The following is a 21,910-nucleotide window of genomic DNA, read 5'->3' as shown; positions in this document are numbered from 1 at the left end:
GGTGGGATTTTGTCTTCACGAGTGATTTTATTTTGTGTGCACGATAGGAAAAACCGGTGCTGCTAAATTTGATAAAATTTGCCCCAGATCCCTGAAGACTTTGAACCAGAAAGCTAAAATACAGTGAGTAAAATGGGATTGGCTTTCGAGTTAAATGTAAAATACAGGCCAAATGATTGAAGTATGGAGTGTCCCTGAGTTAGCATTTGTTTGATTGTGAAAATGAAGGTGAAGGGTTAATTAATGATGGTTTCCCGTGAAAGCAAGAGAAAAGTTTTCGAGCAAACCATTCGGTGACTGTCCGGTGAGCGCTGTTTGTGATACCTGGTGGGAATGGGCGGGGATTTTAAAGCCCCTTGTATTGCAGAACCTTCATATAGACGAACATCTCCAGCTTCCTGTGTCGGTCTCATGGTGCAACGGTAGTGTGTCTGATACCAAATTAGAAGGTTGCGTGTTCAAATCACGTTAGGGTCAGTGTTTTTTGGATATTTTTCTTCCAGAATTAATATTTAATTTGCTGTTTGACAATAACCAGACCCTTGCTGCAATGTCTGTCTCACTGTTTCCCCGGTGTCAGGCAGAGATGCGCCGACTGCCCTTATTTATTTCATGTGACAGGACACAAAAGTTCAAAATCAACTTGCAGGTGGCCACATATAGCACTGCATAGTCAGGATGGCCGAGCGGTCTAAGGTGCTGTGTTCAAATTGCAGTTTTCTCTGAAGGTGAGGGTTCGAATCCCACTTGTGACTTTTCTGATCTTTAAGCGGAACCCATTTGTTTTGTCATCAGCAACTCCTTAAAAGTGCAATTAAGCAGTCCACGTGCCCGTTTACATTTCCGTCTGACCTCGTGCTGAAGTTTGTTCATTCTTTTGTGGACCATCAATCAGATATTCTGCCCTGAGCATGTGAGGAACTTTTATCCCGATCTCATTGGGTTTAATTTTGATAATCTGGTGCTGAAAGTGGAGATGTTTCCGAAGTGTAACGGTTAACACTTTCGCCTCACAGGCGAAAGCAACTCGGACGGAAATATTTTCTGGAGCTTTCTCATGCATGTTCAGAGGAGAGTTTGTTCTCCTGTGAAAGGTCAAGAGATCATCAGAACGTAAGAGTTAGGAACAGGAGTCAGCCATTCGGCCCATTTTCAAGTTTTCAAGATCTTTCCGCCCAGTTTCGGACCGGGGACCTTTCGTGTGTGAGGCGACTGTGACAACTATTACACTTCGGAAACACTATGATATAATCTATCACAGGATAAAACCACAGCTCTAACCTACACAGCTAGCCGAGAATTCAGGAACTTGTTTCAAGAGAATAGAATGAGGGTGATTTTTTTAAGAAGGCTGTAAGTGTGGCCTTCGAAAGCGTGGACCATTTTACACGCCTCTGGAACCTACTATCAGCTAGGGCAGACATCGAAGACGAGGTCCAACACCGCCTCCAGTGTGCCAGCACAGCCTTCGATCACCTGAGGAGGAGAGTGTTTGAAGACCAGGACCTCAAATCTGGCACCAAGCTTATGGTGTGCAGGGCGGTGGTGATAACTGCCCCGCAGTAAGGATCCGAGACATGGACTTTATACAGCAGAAATCTCAAGTCACTGGAGAAATACCACCAGGGCTGTCTCCGCAAGATCCTGCAAATCCCCTGGGTGGACAGACGCACCAACATCAGTGTTCTCGATCAGGCCAACATCCCCAGCATTGAAGCACTGACCACACTCGACCAGCTCCGTTGGGCTTGCCACATTGTCCACATGCCCAACACGAGACTCTCTAAGTAAACGCTCTACTCAGAACTCCGATACGGTAAGCGAGCCCCAGGTGGGCAGAGGAAACGTTTCAGGCACACCCTCAAAGCCTCCCTGATAAAATGCAACATCCCCACCGGCACCTGGGAGTCCTTGTTCCTCGGGTTGAGTTGCCTGTGCTGCATCATCCGTGCCGGATCGATCATCCTCTGCCACGTGGTATGTCACAGCACGTTTGCACATTCACTGGAGGTACCCCATCGTTGTGCAGCCTTTGCACACGTAGTGCTTGAATCGATGTTGATTGGCCCGAGGATTATCCCTGCAGCACCAACACGGTGCTAATAGATTCACATCGATCCCCGATGGCGGACTCTGAGTCATCACAGGTCTTGCAGCCACAGACGTATAGACCCTGCCATATGCAGTTCGGCCTGCTAGCGACATCATTTTATGCACAGTGCTTGCCGATGAGCTTCGATGTTGAGAAGATATCGGTTTGGTGTTATCGTCCGTGGCCATGCATGCCTGGGGGATCGCGATGGCCCTGCTCTGATCTCGGGTTTCAGCAGCCAGCAGCTTTCGAAGAATGACCTCGTGGCTGATGCCCAGCACGTAAAAGTCCCACAGCATTTGCCCCAACGCAGAACCAAATTAGCAAAGACCCGCGAGCTGTCTCAGTTCGGTGACATAATCCACCAGGTCCTGGTCCCCGGAGCGATGGTGCGTGTCAAAACGATATCTGGCCATGTGGATACTCTCCTTCGGCTTTAGTTAGTCCCAAACCAGTGTGCACAACGCTGAATATTCCTTCTCCTTTGGTTTTGTCGGTGTGAGCAGATTCTTGATGAGGCTGTATATTTTCGGCCCACAGTTGGTGAGGAGAACCGCCCTGTGATCGGCCACGTTAGTGTCTCCTTCCAGCTCGTTGGCCACAAAGTACAGGTCGAGCTGCTCGACGAAGGCTTCCCAATCATCATCCTCTTTGGATCTCTCTACTATTCCAACAGCAGCCATGGTTGCGTGAAAATTCGAATACTGTTACTCGTCGCCAATTGTTGTGCATAGAAGAACTCCCCGAGACTGAGTTCTGTGAGCTAAATTTAGTGTGATCTTAGTCTTCTCTATTACAACTGCAGTGTGCCTGAACTACATGGCAGCCAACCTTTTATACTGGCCCTGTTCGTGTGGGCAGGTGACCATTAGGACTCCAACAGTCGCGCGCTCTGGTGGCAAGTATTACATCGTTACATACTTCACATAATTGTTATCAATAAGAAGTTATAATTCCAATGAATGCCTGAATCAGCCGAAAGGAGCCTGGTTTGTAGGACAAGGCTACATATCAGGAAGGAGTGTCGTTAGATGACAAGGGAAGTGATATTCTGATTATAAGTTTGGAGAAAAAAAGAGTAAATGCTGGAAACACTGAGCAGGTCAGGCAGCATCTGTGGAGAGAGAAACAGATTTAACGTTTAAGGTTAATGACCTTCCATCAGAAGTTGGGCACTTGTGTTCGGTAATACTATTAAAAGTTTAAATTGCCACGTAGCAGGGGTAAGGAAAAGATATAAAATGTGCCATTTGGAACAGATAGTTTAGAATCCGATTAATGGTTGATCAATTTGTACACCGAGCTGGGAACTGTGACGTGTTTGAGTTCTTCGGCTAATATTCGCATGGTTTGGCTGTAAGTACTGTTAAGTGTAAGTTTAATTATTGTCTGCTTAATAACTTTGACATTTAATGTTGCGGACCCTATTCCTGCACTGTGCGTGTTCCAGCTCTGTTTGGAGCAGCGATCCATTCAATCCGTCGCTTACAGGGACAGTTGGATTCACCGTTTCTTTGTTTGGTGAAATTTCAAAGATTGAAAGCGGCGCACATCAACCTGGGCACCTACTCACTAACCGCTACACACTGCTCCCGTGAGATAGAAGCCCAGTTACTGTTTCAAGCTTGAACGCAGGTACAAGCAAAATTCATTCACAGAAAGTCCAAGTCCCTGAGGCACCTGATTATTTGCACCGAACTTCTTCGCAAAGAGTTGCAGTTCGTGTGGGGCGATTTGGGCACATCTTTCCCCACAATACAACACTTCAACACTTCAAACATAACTCAACGGCTATAAAGCGCTTTGGGGCGTTATGAGTTCCTGAAAAGTATTGAAGAAATGCAAGACCTTCTTTGCAAAAGTTCGATGCAATTTCAAAATTCTTGGGGACATTGAGGGCTCGTCCAGGATTTGAACCCGCAACCTCTCGCAAATTTCAAGTATCAACCCCTAAAAAATAATCATACCCCAATATCAACGAGCCAACTATGCAGCAAAAGTGAAGATAAGGTGTAACCATTATTGGAGCATTTTTAGTGTGTTGCTCTTCTTGATTGGAGGAGCACATGAGACGGAATCAGTGACTTTGCTTTTTCGAGCTGTCCTCTGAAGCACCGCACAGTCCCACTCCGACAGTCAATGAGCTGTTGGGACGTTAGTGTATCCAGGCTGTGGGTGGTCACCCCGAGCGCAGCAGAGGGGTTTCTCCATTCGTTCTGGGTGGGGACAGTATTTTTCCCCTTCTCTCTTCCTCTTGTCTATAACCCTGTGCTTTGGTTTCTCTATTTATTCCCCTGTCTCAGTTTCTAGTGTTTAAAAGTGAACAAAAGATGAGATGGGTGTCACTGTGGAACAATTTCTCTCACTCAAAGTTAGACACACTACCGTTGCACCACGAGATCTAGGTAGGTAGCCGTTGATATTCAGGGTCATATATAATTATATATATGTATATCGACATGTATCGTAACTGTTCCCTGGTGGTCGAGGGGTTCAGATCTGGCGCACTAACCTGGTTTCAATTCTCGATCAATTCATCGCATAAAAATAATTCAGGTCTGTGAGACGATTAATAATTCCTGTAATCACCATAAATACCAATACTGTCATGTATCTCACACTACTGTACATAACTGTACCTTACCATGCCATACATGACTGTAACCAGAGATGACCTGTAACCACAAACTTACCTTACCATCAGGGGTGCATTTGCAGGAGACACTCGATACCTTTCCCAGACAGGTATATAAGGATAGGTCTCAGGCAAGTGTGGCATTCGAGAGCTGTGTAATAAAGGTGCAGGTCCAGAGTGAACTTGACTTCAGCATGTGCCTCGTGTGAGTCTGTATTACAGGGTCAGGACTTTTCAGTGGCGACGAGTTACGGGTTTACAGAATCCACAGAATGGCGACCAACGTCTCAGATGAAAAATACAATGCTGGAGATAATTGGGAGGACTTTATAGAAAGGCTCCAGCAAAGCTTTGTAACCAAAGACTGGTTAGGCGACAATAAGGCAGACAAGAGAAGAGCCCATCTCTTGATCAGCTGCGGCTCGAAAACATACGCTTTAATGAAGGACCTGCTGACACACGAGAAACCAGCAAGCAAGTCGTTTGAAGAATTGATCACACTGGAGGAGACCACCTGAAGCCAGCAAGCAGCCTACACATGCAAGCTACCTCGGACCCGTGACAAAGCACCCCGAACATCGAGCACAGGCTCAGGAAAACACCGGGGGAGTCGATATCCCGGTCACTGGGCCTTCCAGCGACACTGAACAAGTGCCCGTTTTGAAACTTTCCAGTGTAATAACTTGCGACTTGACCATCCAACAGTCAGGATGGCCGAGCGGTCTAAGGCGTTGGTTCAGGTCGCTGTCTCCTCGGGAGGCGTGGGTTCAAATCCCAATCCTGACATTCAGTGTTTTTAATTACAAACTCATTTGTTTGGACACCACTCTGAAGTGCTTTGGGACATCCATCGAACTTAACAAAATGACGCCATTTCAATTATAAACAGTGATATCAAAGTTACTTCTCAAACCGGGATTCGATCCTGGGTGGCTGCAGTGAAAGAATGGTTTTGGGAAGCATTGAAATGTGCCCTCTAAATGTCTCGCACTGCTCATTTAAAAACACGGTTAAAATTTGTTTCAGTGCACAAGAAGGCAGGCTCGAATGGCCAAATGGCCGACTCCAGCTCCTGGTTTTTGTGTTCTTATATAGAGCACAGAATAAATGATGAAATGATCAACTCTCCGTCAGTTCGCATTTCTTTCATTGTGCAAAAGAAGATTAATGGTTTATTAATGATGTCTGGCTGGCCTGACTATTATCCCGACCACAGTGGATAACCTCATATTTCCCACATTATACTCCATCTGACAAATTACTGCCCAGCCACTGAGCCTATCGATATCGCTTTGTAGATTGTTTGTGTCCTCCTCACAACTTGCTTTCCCACCGATCTTTGGATCATCTTGGCTATATGACCAACATGCAGAGCACAGAACCACTTATTGACCGACTGACTTTCCCTCAGTTAGCATTTCTTTCATTGTGCAAAAGCAGATTATCGATTCCTTAACGATGTTATGCCATGAAAGCAAAATAAAAGTTAAACGAAAATAATTTGCACACTTGAAAGGAATATTTTATTTTGGTGCAGTTCCGGTCAGAGTGATGTTGTGAAAGGAACTTTTTGCTGAGAGAGGGATTGAGTCTTGCAGCTTGTTGCTGAACATTTCTCTCTGGGCATAGCATTAGGCGCTAGTTTCTGTAGTGTAGCGGTCATCACATTCGCCTCACACATGAAAACTTCCCGGTTCAAGTCCGGGTGGAAACATTATTTCTGAAACAAAAATTGGTTTTAAATGTTCATTGTTCATGTGACAATGGCCTCCTTCCGTGCTGTAAACTTCTCTGATTCCATGGTGAGTAATGAACATTTATAACCAGTCTCCTAAAATACAGAGTGTGTAAAATCAGAAAAGGAATAACACTTCCTCAATGATTCAAGTTTCACAAATTATTAAAATGAAGTCGTTGAAGTTTCGACTGTCCCTCAGTGATCATGGTAGCCTTTATTTCATTCTGCTAAATAATGCTATCGGTTAATACCAGCAAATACAAGCCGCATTTCAAACCCGGAAACAACTCATTCATTATTCACCCTTCCCAGTTCCAGTGCACAGAGGGTTATTCATCCTCCATCGCAGAAACTCAAATCCAACTTCTGACAGTCCTTATTTCTAATTACCAACTCATTTGTTTTGACACCACTCTGAAGTGCTTTGGGTCATCTGTGTAATTTAATTAAATTACTTGACTTTAATTAAAAACGGTGGTAGCAAAATTACTTCTCTAACTGGGAATCGAACCGTGTAGCTGTCGTGATCAGAATGTTTTTGTGAAGCATTTAAATATGCTCTCTAAAAATCTCGCATTCCTAATTTACAAATAGGGTTACCATTTGTTTCAGTGTGAAAGAAGGAGATTGAAAATGACAACAAAAACAGCAGGCAGCGACTACATTAAGACAAATTCAAACTTTTCACAAAGTTGGTATACGAAGTAACGGCTGAGCTAAAGTTGGCACTCACCAGTCCCATCAGAATTTTAAATGTTTCTATGAGATCGCCGCTCATCCTTCTAAATTTCAATGTATAAAGACCCAGTTGATCCAGTCTCTCCTCATATGTCAGTCCGGCTTGCCCCTTATCCTTAGACTGTGTTACCTGGTTCTGGACTTCCCCAACTTCGGGCACATTCTTCCTGCATCGAACCTGTCCCGTCCCATCCAAATTTTAAATGTTTCTATGAGATCCCCTTTCATCCTTCTAAACTCCAGTGAATAGAGGCCGAGTTGATCCAGTCTCTCCTCATATGTCAGTCCTGCCATCCCGGGAATCAGTCTGGTGAACCTTCGTTGCACTCCCTCAATAGCAAGAACGTCCTTCCACAGATTCGGATACCAAAACTGAACACAATATTCCAGGTGGGGCCTCACCAAGGCCCTGCACAACTGCAGTCAGACCTCCCTGCTCCTATACTCAAATCCCCTCGCTATGAATGCCAACTTACCATTTGCCTTCTTAATCGCCTGTTGTACCTGCATGCCAACTTTCAATGACTGATGAACCATGACAACCAGGTCTCGTTGCACCGCCCCTTTTCCTAATCTGCCGCCATTCAGTTAATATTCTGCCCTAGTGTTTTTGCCCCCAACTGGATAACCTCAGATTTATCCACATTATACTGCATCTGCCATTCATTTGCCCACTCGCCTAACCTGTCCAAGTCAACCTGCAGCCTCTTAGCGTCCCCCTCACAGCTCACACCGCCACCCAGTTTAGTGTCATCTACCAACTTGGAGATATTACACTGTTACATGTTCATTACATGTTACAATGAACATTCTGAATCAGACACCTCAAGTAAATTGCGTGCAATGGGCAATGATTCAAAAATTAACATAAGTACGTAAGGAGCAGGAGTCGGCCATTCGGCTCCTCGAGCATGCTCCACCATCCAATAATATGGTGGCTGCTCTGATCCTGCACCCCTGCTCTTTTTTTACTCCTCTCGAGTTTCTGCAGTGTCGAGTTCTCATTATCTGTCCGAAGCTTCCCTTTTTCCTTTATCTGACCCTGTGTCTCCCTTGAGGGATTTTTATCCCCGATCTGACTTTACTCACTCTGTGTTTTAGGAGACTGGTTTAAAATGTTAATTGCTCATCTTGGAATCAGAGAAATTTACAGCACGGAAGGAGACCATTCGGCCCATCGTGTCCGTGCCAGCCGACAAACAGCTCCCCAGCCCAGTCCCACTTTCCAGCTCTCGGTCCGTAGCCCTGTACGTTACGGCACTTCAGGTGCACTACCAAGTACTTTTTTAAATGTGCAGAGTGTTTCTGCATCGATCACCCTTTCAGGCAGTGAGTTCCAGTGATTTCCCCTCAAATCCCCTCTAAACCTTCGACCAATTACTTTAAATCTGTGCCCCCTGGTAGTTGACCCCTCTTCTAATGGAAACAGGTCCTTCCTGTCCACTCTATCCAGGCCCTTCCTTATTTTATACACCTCAATCCTCTCCCCTCAGCATCTTCTGTTGCAAGGAAAACAAACCCAGCCTATCCAATCTCTGCTCAGAGCTAAAATTCTCCAGTCCCGGCAACATCGTCATAAAGCGACTCTGTACCCTCTCCAGTGCAATCATTTCCTTGCTGTAATGTGGTGACCAGAACTGCATGCAGTACTCTAGCTGTGGCCTAACAGTTCAAGAATAACCTCCCTGCTCTTGTATTCCAAGCCTCTGTATAATCGATCTGGACAGCAGCCTGTCCTGTCGAGAGGTGATCGTGGGAGGCTGAGCCTTAGTGGAATCGGAGAGGAGGAAGTTCTCTGCTGATCAACATGCAGTCACCCACAATTCCTCATTCTTTAGGCGGGACTGTGTTACTGTAAGTTGGGGTGGATTAGTAAGAGAGTCCATGTCATTACTGGCTTGCAACAAAAGCTATTTACCCAACGTGGGGCTCAAACCCCCAACCCTGAGATTAAGAGTTTTATATTTGACCAAGTGAGCTGGCTGGTCTTGGCGAAGCTATGGATCCTTGTTGTATCTCAAATTTTGTGGGTGGATTAATTATTGAAATAATGGTTGAGTATCTCACAGACTTTAATTATTTTTGCCAGCTTGTCATCGGGAACATTCTTCCTGCATCCTCGTGAACCTTGTCTGAACTGCCTACAATGTAAGTATATCGCTCCTTAAATAAGGAGACCATTGTGCAAAAGAAGATTAAATCCCGTGAAAGCAACATAAAAATTTAAGGAAAATAATTCACCGCCGTGGGGCTCGAACCCCTGACCCTGAGATTAAGAGCCTCCTGTCCTACCGACTGATCTAGCTGGGCTTCTCAACATCGCTTCTGTCAATCCCCTTCAGTTACTGGTCAATGGTGATCCCAGGCTGTTGATGGCCGGGGATTCGGCGATGGTAATGCCGGTGACAGCCGGGCCTGCTTCAGTTGCATCTTCCTGTCGCTGATTGCTGCCAGGCGCCTGTTGGCTCCGCCCCGTGGGTTTATCTCGAACTTCAAAACACGAAACAGGTTCTCCTGAATTCCAAGGTGTGTACGGAGATCAACCATCAAAAGCTGTGTCATGAACCACAGGGGGTCCGGAAATTTTCTGATCGCAATGCGCTTTCAGTCCTTGTCCTTAAAATTTTGGATGTGTAAATTGGGGAGTTTAATGAATTTGAAAGGAACATTGTTGTTTGGTGCAGTTTCAATCAGAGAAATGTTTGTGAAAGGAACGTTTTGCAGAGAGAGGGATTGAGCGCCTGTTGGCGGAAACATTTTTGAAATGAAATCTTGTGGACGATAAAATGGAATAAGAGCAGTCCGGTGTACATTGTCACATGATGCAAGCTATCTCGGACCCGGACCAAAGCTCCCCGTACACCGAGCAGAGGCTGAGGAAAACCCCGGGTAGAGGATATCCCGGTCACTGGGCCTTCCAGCAACACTGAACAAGTGCCCGGTCTGAAACTTACCAGAGTAATAACTTGGAACGAGAGCATCCAACAGTCTCCTGGGATTCCTTGGAACTTCAGGGGATGCGCTCCCTGGATGGAACATGGGACTGCATGCTTTACAGAGACACAACATCACTCCCCCGCCAAAGTCAAAGTGAAAACTATTTACAAGGTGAGGCGGTCGGGAGCATTTCTTTCCCTGGTGGACCGCCTCGGTACAAATGTCTGTTCTGGTGTTTTGGCTGTGCCCTCGCTGAGCAGGCGTGTTGTTGGCCCTGCAGGGCTTCTGGGTGAGTCTGGCCTTGCTGGGCTGTTGGGTGTGATGGTTTCGATTTCCGATCCGTGGTGGTGTCGTTGATCCTTTGGGTGTGTGTTGCGGGTTCGAAAAAGGTGGGGTCTGCTCTGGGTTGTTCAGGGCAGTCTGTTAACCGCAGCCTCGTTTGGTACTGGTGTTTTCTGCAAATTTGTCCATTGTCTAGTTTGAAGACAAACACCCGACTCCCTTCTTTCGCGATCACCGTGCCCGCGATCCACTTGGCCATGTCCATAGTTTAGCACATACACAGGGTTATTAAGATCAATTTCCCTTTACACAGTGGCGCGACCATCATTTACATTTTGTTGCTGACACCTGCTCTCTACATGATCATGCAGGTTGTGGTGGACCAGAGAGAGTCTACTTTTAAGTGTCCTTTTCATGAGCAGCTCAGCCGGGGGCATCCCTGTGAGCGAGTGGGGTCTCGTGCTATAGCTGAGCAGTACTCGGGACAGGCGGGTTAGGAGTGTGCCTTCTGTGACTCGTTTGAGGCTCTGTTTGATTGTTTGTACTGCCCGCTCTGCCTGCCCATTGGAGGCTGGTTTAAACGGGGTCGAGGTGATATGTTTGATCCCATTGCGGGTCATGAATTCTTTAAATTTGGCACTGGTGAAACAAGGCCCGTTGTCACTGACCAGTATGTCAGGCAGGCCGTGGGTGGCAAACATAGCCCTCAGGCTTTCAATGGTGGCGGTGGCGGTGCTTCCCGACATTATTTCTCATTCAATCAATTTTGAAAAAGCATCCAACCACCACCAGGAACATTTTACCAAGAAATGGGCCTGCATAGTTGACATGGATCCTCAACCCTGGTCTGGAGGGCCAGGACCACAAACTTAGTGGTGCCACTCTGGACGCGTTGCTCAACTGAGCACATACACTGGATTGCCGTACACAGGACTCTAAGCAGAATCGATACTGGGCTAGCACATGTGGTTTCTCGCTATCGCTTTCATCATTACTATACCCGGGTTTGTGCTGTGGAGATCCGAGATGAACGTCTCCCTGCCCGTTTTTCTTAGCACTACGCGGTTAGCCCACAACAGGCAGTCTGCCTGACTGGACAGCTCGTCCTTTCGCAGCTGGAACGGCTTGATTGGCTCTTGTATTTCAACGGGAATGCTGGCCCAGCTCCCATGCAATACACAGTTTGTTATTAGGGACAGCAGAGGAAGTTGGCTGGTCCAAGTCCTAATCTGGCGGGCCTTGACAGGTGATTTATCATTTTCAAATGCTTCCATGACCATCAACGAGTCAGCGGGCTGCGCCACCATCAAAAAGTTTGCAGGTTGCGCCATTTCCAACCCCGTGATGGGCAATGATAGCCGACAGAGTATCCGCACAGTTCTCAATGCTTGTCCTGTGGCGGATGGTCTAGTTATACGCTGAGAACGTGAGTGCCCACCTATGTATGCGGGCTGAGCCATTAGTATTTATCCCATTGTTTTCAGTGAACAGGCATGTGAGGGGCATGTGATCGGTTTCCAGCTCAAATTTGAGGCCAAACAGGAACTGATGCAGTTTTTTTACCCCGAACACACACGCTAATGCCTCTTTCTCAATCATGTTGTAGGCCCTCTCGACCTTAGACAAGCTCCTGGAAGCATAGGCTACAGGTTGCAACTTCCCTACAATGTTAGCTTGTTGTAATACACACCCGACTCCGTACGACGACGCGTCACATGCTAGCACAAGTCTTTTACACGGGTTATACAATACAAGCAGCTTGTTGGAGCATAAAAGGTTGCTGGCTTTGTCAAAAGCAATTACTTGTTTTTTTTCCCCATACCCAGTTCTCATCTTTGTGCAATAACACATGTAAAGGCTCTAAAAGGTGCTTAAATCCTGTAGGAATTTACCAAAATAGGTGGGGAGTCCCAGGAATGATCGCAGCTCCGTGACGTTCTGTGGCCTGGGCGCGTTCATGATAGCCTGTGTCTTGGCGTCTGTGGGCCGAATGCCGTCCGCCGTGATCTTTCTCCCGAAAATCTCCACTTCTGTTGCCATGAAGACGCATTTCGACCTCGTCAGCCGCAGCCCAACGCGATCTAGTCGCTGGAGGATCTCCTCCAGGTTTTGTATGTGTTCAACGGTGTCCAGACCCATAACCAATATGTCCTCCTGAAAGACCACCGTGTGTGGTACCGACTTGAGTAGGTTCTCCATGTTTCTCTGGAAGATCGCTGCAGACGACCAAATTCCAAACGGGCATCTGTTGTCGCTGAACAGTCCCTTTTGCATGTTGATGCAGGTGAGGCCCTTCAAAGACTCCTCCAGCTCCTGAGTCATGTAGGCCGAAGTCAGCTCAAGCTTGGTGAACGCCTTGCCTCCTGCCAGCGCGCCAAATTTGTCGTCTGTCTTAGGTAGCGGGTATTGGTCCTGTAGCGAGAAACGAGTAATAGTTACTTTATAATCGCCGCAAACCCTGACCGTGCCTTCACTTTTGAGTACTGGAACAATCGGGCTGGCCCATTCGCTGAATTCCACTGGGGAGATGATGTCCTCGCGTTTCCGCCTGTCCAGCTCGATTTCCACTCTCTCCTCATCATATGAGGTACCGCTCGTGCCTTGTGGTGAATGGGTCGTGCCTCTGGGACCAAGTGGATCCGCACCTTCGCACCGGAAAAGTTTCCAATGCCTGGCTCAGAAAGGGAAGGAAATGTGTTCAGAACCTGGGTACATAATGTCTCATCGACATGTGATAGCGTTCGGATGATATCCCAGTTCCAGCGGATTTTGCCCAGCCAGCTCCTTCCAAGCATTGTGGGGCCATCGCCCGGGACAATCCAGAGTGGCAGTTCGTGCACCGTGCCCTCGTAGGTGACCTTGACCATGGCGCTGCCCAGGATAGTGATAAGCTCTTTGGTGCACACTCTCAGTTTTGTGTGGATGGGGCTTCGGGCTGGTCTGAATGCGTTGTTGCACCACAGTCTCTCAAACATCTTTTTACTCACGATGGACTGGCTAGCGCCAGTGTCCAGTTCCATGGTTACGTGCAAGCCATTCAATTTTACATTTAGCATTATAGGTGGACAATTCTTCGAAAATGTGTGCACCCCGTGTACTTCAGCATCTGCCTCCTCTCTCTAAGGCTCGAAATTGCTTTGATCCACCATGGACCGATTTCCTCTGCCACATGGTGGTTAGCAGGTTTTGCAGAGCTTTCAGCTCATTCGCAAGCTCGTTGGAGATGCCCCATTGTTCCACAGCTCTTGCAAACATACCCATTGAAGCGGCATGAATAGGCTGAATGGAAGCATGCACATCACCAACAAGGTGTGAATTGCCTTGCACTCATCCTTTGTTGGGGACTCTGAGTCATCTGGGTCACCTGAGGCCTGCTGGCAGTTGCAGATTCGTGGGTTCTGCCCTGTACATTTCTGCTCACAAACACAGTTCCAGTTAATTTATGAACATTGCTAGCACTTGTGTGCTGAGAGATTTGTGTGGTGTTATCACTAGTGGACATAAATACCTCTGTTATCGCAATGGCCTTACTGACGGTCGGTGTCTCTACAGCCAAAAGTTTTCGTAGGATGGTCTCGTGGCCAATGCCCAGTAAAAAAAAGTCTCTGAGCATTTGCTCCAGGTAGCCATCAAACTCACATTATCCTGCAAGTCGCCTTAGCTCGGCGATGTAGCTCGCCACTTCCTGATCTTCAGTTCGCTGGCACGTATAAAACCGATACCTCGCCATAGCACGCTCTCCCTCGGGTTAAGATGGTCCCGAACCAGTGCACACAGCTCCTCATATGACTTATCTGTGGGTTTCACCAGAGCCAGAAGATTCTTCATGAGGCTGTAAGTCTGAGCCCCACAGACTGTGAGGAGGACCACTCTCCTTTTTTGCTGCACTTCCTTCTCCGTCCAGCTCGTTGGCTACAAAGTACTGGTCTAGCCGTTCGACATAGAATTCCCAGTCCTCACCGTCCGAGAACTTCTCCAGGATGCCCACAGTTTGCTGCATCTTTGTGTTGGATTCGTATCCTCGACGCCAGTTATTTGTTCCTAACACAGATGAGGCTGCACACAGGGACGTTAAAGTAACAGTGACCTCAGTCTTTAATAAGACACTCCAGAGTGAGAAACTGGCCTTAGGGGCCGGCTTAAATGCAGTGCTCCCAAGGGGTGTTGGGATCCCTTGGGACTTCAGGGGATGAGCTCCCTGATGGTGGAACATGGGAGTGCATGCTTTGCAGATACACAACACATTCGTTGCCTCAACTTTGATTTCTGCCAACATCCCTTGTGTTTATCCTTTGCCGCAACTCCGCCACAATCTCTCACCGCTCCTCCACCACGATCTCTCACAGTTCGTCCACCACGATCTCTCGTCACTCCTCCGCCACGATCTCTCACCGTTCCACCACCACGATCTCTCGCCGTTCCTCAACCACGACCTCTCACCGTTCCTCCACCACGATCTCTCACCGCTCCTCCACCACGACCTCTCACCGTTCCTCCACACTAATCTTCCCGCTCCTCCGCTGTACCTGGGTCCCGCCGATGTTCCTGCCTGCCCACGCACAAAACAGCGACCTGTGTTTTGATGACGTGCAGCACAGCAGGACTCCAGCTGTCCTGGTTAACCCTTGCCGCTGGACCAAGACCTCGCTCTGTCAAGCCTGTGCGGTGGCTGGTGTCCAACGGTCACACCACGTTAAACCAATCCACCCACAGGCAACTTCCACCCTTTGATTGGAGTTTAGACCTGGAACTTCGGGTCCTTCATTGAAACACCTGTGAACACATGTGGAAGTAAGCCTTCCTCGTTCGAGCACCCGCCAATGATGATGATGATGATGATGTGTGGGACCTTCCCAAATGCCTGCTGGAAATCTTCAGATTAAATCTAGTAAGACCCGTCCCTTGATTCAGTTTTCACTGACCTTGCCTTAGGAAGGCTATATTGGCGTTGGAGGGAGCACTGTGTCGGTTTCCCAGAATGATACCTGGATTCCAAGGTTTAAATTAAGATATGAGATTACACCCACTGGAAATTAGAGGGTCGAGCATTGATTTGATGAAAATATCCAAAGATAATAAGGGAAGAGATAGAGTAGATAGAGAGAAATGATGCCCGCTGGTTGGGGAGTCCCAGACTTGGGGCCATAGGCTAAACATTAGAGACAGACGTTTCAGGAGTGAAATTCGGAAACATTCCAACACACACATGGTGGGAGAGGTTTGGAACTCCCTTCTGCAAAGGGCAGTTCGTGCTGGGTCAGTTGTTCATTTGACATCGCATTTTGATCAAAGGTATTAAGGAAGATTGTCGAAAGGCGGGTATATGGAGTTTGCTCACAGATCAGCCATGATCTCATTGAATGGCGGAACCGGCTCGAGGGGCTGAATGGCCTCCTCCTGTTCCTGTGTAACAGGCTTGAGCGGCTGAATGGCCTCCTCCTGTTCCTGTGTAACAGGCTCGAGGGCCTGAATGGACCTCCTCCTGTTCCTGTGTAACAGGCTCGAGAGGCTGTATGGGCCTCCACCTGTTCCTGTGTAACAGGCACGAGCAGCTGAATAGCCTCCTCCTGTTCCTGTGTAACAGGTTCGAGGGGCTAAATGGGCCTCCTCCTGTTCCTGTGTATCAGGCTCGAGGGGCTGAATGGGCCTCCTCCTGTTCCTGTGCAACAGGCTCGAGGGGCTGATTGGGCATCCTCCTGCACCTGTGTGTAAGGTCTGGGAAACAAAGGGAGGTGATATGAGAAAACTTAAACTAAATGGTATTGTGTTAAAAGAGACGCAGAAGAATTGAGTGATTTACACACAGAAATCTTTGAAGCTAGGTAGATAATTTACTCAGTTGTTTAAAAAGAATACAGGGCCCTTGGCTTTATATGAAGTGAAATAGAGGACACCAGCGAGGAAGTTGTACCATACCTTTTCAAACCCGGTTTAGGCCTCAGTTGGAGAACTGTTTACAGTTCTGAGCACCACAATTTACGAAGGATATCAAGGCATTGGAGAGAACGTGAGACATATATAAGAAACATTTTCTATTGTTGCAGAAGACACAAACACAGGCATTCATCGAGAATCAACGTGCAGGTGACCACACACAGATTAAAGAGCCAGAGAGACCGACAGAATCGTGAAACACCGGCACAGAGACAAGATATATTGACAAGGACTGAAAGCACTTTGCGATCAGAAGATTGACGGCCCAGCCGTGGTTAATGACACGGCTTTTGATGATTGATCTCCGTACAAGCCTTGAAATTCAGGAGAACCGGTTTCGTGGTATGAAGCTCGAGATAAAGCTCGAGATAAAGCCACGGGGCGATACCAACAGGCGCCTGGCAGCAATCAGCGACAGGAAGATGCACCTTAAGCAGGCCCGGCTAGTTCAGTCGGTAGAGTATTGGACTTTTAATCTCCGGGTCGTGGGTTTTAGCCCCATGTTGGGTGAATTATTGTCCTTATACTTTTATGGTGCTTTCACAGGAAAACATCAGAAATGAACCCATAATCTTCTTTTGCACAATGAACGAAATGCGAACTGATGGAGAGTTGATCATTTGATCATATCTTCTGTGCTCTGTATAAGAACACAAGAACCAGGAGCAGGAGTCGGCCATTTGGCCCTTTGAGCCTGCCTTCTTTTGCACTGAAACAAATTATAACCGTGTTTTTAAATGAGCAGTGCGAGATATTGATAGGGTACATTTCAATGCTTCACAAAACCATTCCTTTCGTTACAGCCACCCATGATCGATTCCCGGTTTGAGCAGTATCTTTGATATCATTGTTTGCAATTGAAGTGGGGTCATTTTATGAAGTTCGATGGATGTCCCAAAGCACTTGAGTGTGGTTCCCAAACAAATGAGTTTGTAATTAAAAACACTGAATGTCAGGAGTGCGATTTGAACCCATACCTCCAGAGGAGACTGTGACCTGAATACAGCACCTTAGACCGCTTGGCCATCTGGACTGTTAGAAGCTCCCGTTACAATTTATTACTCTGGAAAGTTTCAGAACGGGCACTTGTTCAGTGTTCCTGAAAGGCCCAGTGGCCGGGATATCCTCTCCCCCGTTGTGTTCCTGAGCCTGTGCACGGTGTCCGGGGAGCTTTGGTCCGGGTCCGAGGTAGCTTGCCTCATGTGACAATGCACCCCGGACTGCTCTTTTTCCATTTTATCGCACGTTAGTTTTTGGTGCAAAAATAATATCTCCAGAGGAGACAGTGATCTAAGCACAGCACCGCATACCGCTCGGCCATTCTGACTATTCACTGCTGTGTGTGGTCACCTGCAGGTTGATTTTGAACTTTTGTGTCCTGTCACATGCAATAAATGACGGCAGCAGGCGTATCTCTGCCTGACACCGGGGAAACAGTGAGACAGACATTGCATTGTGTTCAGGTTTAATCACAGAAATATCCGCAGTCAGGAGCTGAAAAGGACGAAGAGCTGAAAAAACACAAGAAAAAAGCAAAGAAATGTCAGCATTTGTGGTAAACTCTTTAAAGTGTTTCCTGCTCGTTTAGTGATGCGGCGCTCACAGAGGGAGCACGGATTCAGAAAATAATTCTTCCATTCAAAATCTTTAAAATAATGACATGCAACTAATTAAACTGTGTGCCGGGGGATGGGGATGGGTGAAGATTATTTGATTTATTCCCCATTCATGAACCGACAGCGTTGATTTGTGGAATTGTTACTGAGGGACAGTGGAAACTTCAATAACTCAACTTTAATTATTTAAGGATTTTGAATCATTGATGAAGTTTTCTCCCCTATCTGACTTTACTCACTCTGTATGTTGGAGACTGGTTTAAAATGTTCAGTGCTCATGCGACAAGGAACCTGGGGCGACTTTTGTTCAATTTATTTCACAGCAAAAGTATTCTCCAAAATGCAATTTCCACCCGGACTCGAACCGGGGAACTTTCACGTGTGAGGTGAATAAGATAACAAGTACACTACAGAAACACTGTGTCTAAAGCAATCTTCGTAAAAAAAAACAGAGCTTTAACCTACACAGCTGGCCGATACTTCAGGAGCTGGTTTTACGAGAAGAGAATGACGGTGCAATATTTCGGAAGGCTGTGAGTGTGCCAGGAATTGATCTCGTGTTTCCCAGACTTCATACATAGGAACAGGAGATGGCCATTTAGCAGCGAGTGGTTAGGATCTGGAATGCACGGCTTGAAAGGGCGGTGGAGGCAGACTCAATCTTATCTTTCAGACGGGAGTTGGATAAGTGTCTGAAAGAAAAACAATTGCAGGGCTTCGGAGAAAGGGCTGGGTGTGGGACTCGCTGAGGGTCGGCACGGGCTCGATGGGCCGAAAGGTCTTCCGTGCTGTAACCATTCCATGATTCGATAAGTTAGTGGCACATTTCATAGTGTGGCTGGGAGCACAACATTGCAAATGAACATGGATTGAGTCGCCAAAACTAGAGGCATCTGATTCAGGAGATTCGCGGGGCATGGAAATTTCGGAGTTTAATGACTTTGAAAGCAACATTTTTGTTTTGTGCCGTTTCGGTCAGAGGTTTTCCATGAAAGCAACATTAAATGAAAAGAAATCGCCCAAAGTGGGTCTCGAACCCACGACCCTGAGATTAAGAGTCTCATGTTCTACCGACTGAGCTAGCCAGGCTTCCATTCAAAGCAGGTTTTTATCACTCATTGCAGCCAGGCGCCTGTTGGCTCCGCCCCAGATGTTTAAACTTGCTGTTGAAGAACTGCCAGGATCTTCTTGAATGGTGGACCAGGCTCGAGGGGCCGAATGGCCAACTCCGGCCCCTAATCCTTACGTGTTTATGTTTACGTCTTTATGCGGAGCTCCTTCAGGGTAAACGAGCCAAAGGAGGACAGCGGAAAAGTTATAAGGACACCCTCAAAGCCTCCCTGGTAAAGTGCGACATCACCACTGACACCTGGGAGACCCTGGCCGCAGACCGCCCGATGTGGAGAAAGTCCTTCTGAGAGAGCGTTGAGCTCTTTGACTCTAGACGCAAGGAGCATGAAGAGACCAAGTGCAGGCAGCAGAAGGAGCACGTGGCAAACCAGTCCCACCGACCCCTTCCCTCGACGTATGTCTGTCCCACCTGTAACAGGGTCTGTGGCTCTCGTATCGGAATGTTCAGCCATCAAAGGACTCACTTTGGGATGGAAGCAAGTCCTCCTCGATCCCGAGAGACTGCCTCTGATGGTGTCTATGATTTGCGGTACACTGCGGAAACATCTCCACTTTCAGCACCGGATTACAAGAATTAAACCCAATGGGATCGGGAGAAAAGTTCCTCATATGCTCAGAGCAAAATATATCATATGACAATAGAATTTTACGTATTAATTAATGATGTTTAAATCAATACTTCTTTTTTTTTACACAGGAGATGCATAAAGATGTGTAAAATAGATGAACTATTTTTTATAAGGTTTTGAATTAAAAGTACAATTTCCCTGACCGGGAATCGAACCCGTGCCGGGGCGTTGAAAACACTAAATCCTCACCACTAGACCATCAGGGAACCTGGTTTGGATAGAGATGCAGTGGTTGTGTCGAGGTTCACATCGAGCAGATCCGTAACACAGGACTCTGTGCTCTCCGGACTGTTCCCAGCGACACACACCGAGACAGACATCACCTGCTGCTGGAGTGCCATCAACTCAGTCAAACAAGCTCTTTGGTCTTGCCGAACCTTGCTGGTCTTCCAGAGCAAGGAAATGTCCACGTCTGCGTGTTGCAGACTGGCGCAATCCAAGATCCAGGATTACGTGCTGAGGGACACACTTAAAATTGGTGTAGTTGCCGCAAAGGCAGGGTGGGGAAGGGCCACAGTTTAAAGCCCTTCTGACACGGTAAACCCCGGGGCAGGAATCAGAATAAAACTCCGCTCGGGCCGTACTTGTAACTTCTCTGTTGTGTACATGGAGCACCATGATCTGTCAACACCTATGTCGTGCCATGTACAATGTCAGGTCTGTTTCGTGATGCACGTTGAAAAAATGTTTAATGTTCCGTCACCCATTCCATGTACTGTATCGTGACAAGAGTGATGTAATTTGTTGAATGTGCTACAAGGTATCCCGTATTGTACCGAATTGTACTGGAACTGAAAAGCAAGGGAATACATCGACCAGAACTGCCGTCAGCACCCAAATGTAGTGCATGGGATTACTGACCGCAGCTGCATGTACTGAACTGCTTTTGAATGTACTGTACATATTTTTATCAGAATAAAGTATTTTTTAAATAAAAAAAAAATCTCTGCCTGACACCTTGGAAACAGTGAGACAGACCTTGGAGCAAGGGTCTGGTTATTGCCAAACAGCAAAGGAAATATTAATTCTGGAAGAACAATATCCAAAAGAACAATGACCACGACGTGATTTGAACACGCAATCTTCGGATTTAGAGTCAGACCCACTACCGTTGCACCATGAGACCTACACAGTGAGCAGGAGATGTTCGTCTATATGAAGGTTCTGTAATATAATGGGCTTTAAAATCTGCGCCCATTTCCATCAGGTATCAAAAGCAGCGCTCACCTGACAGGCACCGTATGGTTTCTTCTTAAACTTTTCTTTTATTTCACGGGAAACCATCATTAATTAACCGCTCACCTTCTTTTGCACAATCAAACAAATGCTAACTCAGGAACAGTTCATACTTCAATCATTTGTCCTGTGCTTTGCATCTTAACTCGAAAACCATATCCCATTTTACTCACTGTGTTGTAGCTTTCTGGTTCAAAATCTACATTGCCGATGACACCACGAATCTGGGGCAACTTTTATCAAATTTAACAGCACCGGTTATTCGTACCGTGCACACAAAATACAATCAATCGTGAAGATAAAATCCCACCGTGCGTATTTTTAGATTCAACGCAGTAGCATTTCAAATAAACTGAAAGAATTTTACACTGAAAAGTATTGCAAGTGTTGCTTGTATTTGTGTCTTTAATTAATCTTTGTGGCGTCTGACTCCCATTCATGCCACTGCTGAATAAGAAAGGAGGGGTTGACATTGACCAGACTGCACTGCCCCTGATATTTGTGAGCTCATCCTTTATATTCAGTGGTTTCTCGGCCTTTGATGGGCTGCAGTATAGCGTATATCACGTTGTCCTCTCATTGAGTACTTTTGAGGGGGATGACTCATCAGGGGAGTGCAGCAGCAGCCAAGTTCATGGCACCGTGGCTGGCTCTGCTGCACAGAAGGGCAGGAAATAGAATGGGACAGCGATAGTGATAGGGAATTCGATTGTAAGGCGAATAGATAGACGTTTCTGCGGCCGCAAACGAGACTCCAGTATGGTATGTTGCCTCCCTGGTGCAAGGGTCAAGGATGTCTCGGAGCGGGTGCAGGACATTCTGAAAAGGGAGGGAGAACAGCCAGTTGTCGTGGTGCACATTGTTACCAAAGATTTAGGTAAAAAAAGGGATGAGGTCCTACGAGATGAATGTAAGAAGCTAGATGCTGAATAAAAAAGTAGG

The 21,910-nt window shown here is 46.9% G+C and overlaps 1 non-coding gene across 1 annotated transcript; it reads right to left on the bottom strand.

The window, feature by feature from the left end:
* Nucleotides 1-18,988: 18,988 nt before the first annotated feature.
* trnak-cuu (transfer RNA lysine (anticodon CUU)) lies at nucleotides 18,989-19,061 on the bottom strand. The gene has a single exon. It is a non-coding gene; the product is annotated as a tRNA-Lys (tRNA).
* Nucleotides 19,062-21,910: the final 2,849 nt, after the last annotated feature.

The sequence above is a fragment of the Pristiophorus japonicus genome, chromosome 25 (assembly GCF_044704955.1).
Source record: "Pristiophorus japonicus isolate sPriJap1 chromosome 25, sPriJap1.hap1, whole genome shotgun sequence".
In the NCBI taxonomy this organism is placed as follows: domain Eukaryota; kingdom Metazoa; phylum Chordata; class Chondrichthyes; family Pristiophoridae; genus Pristiophorus; species Pristiophorus japonicus.
The sequence above is the reverse complement of the archived record's forward strand: the minus strand, read 5'-3'. Positions and strand labels throughout refer to the sequence as shown.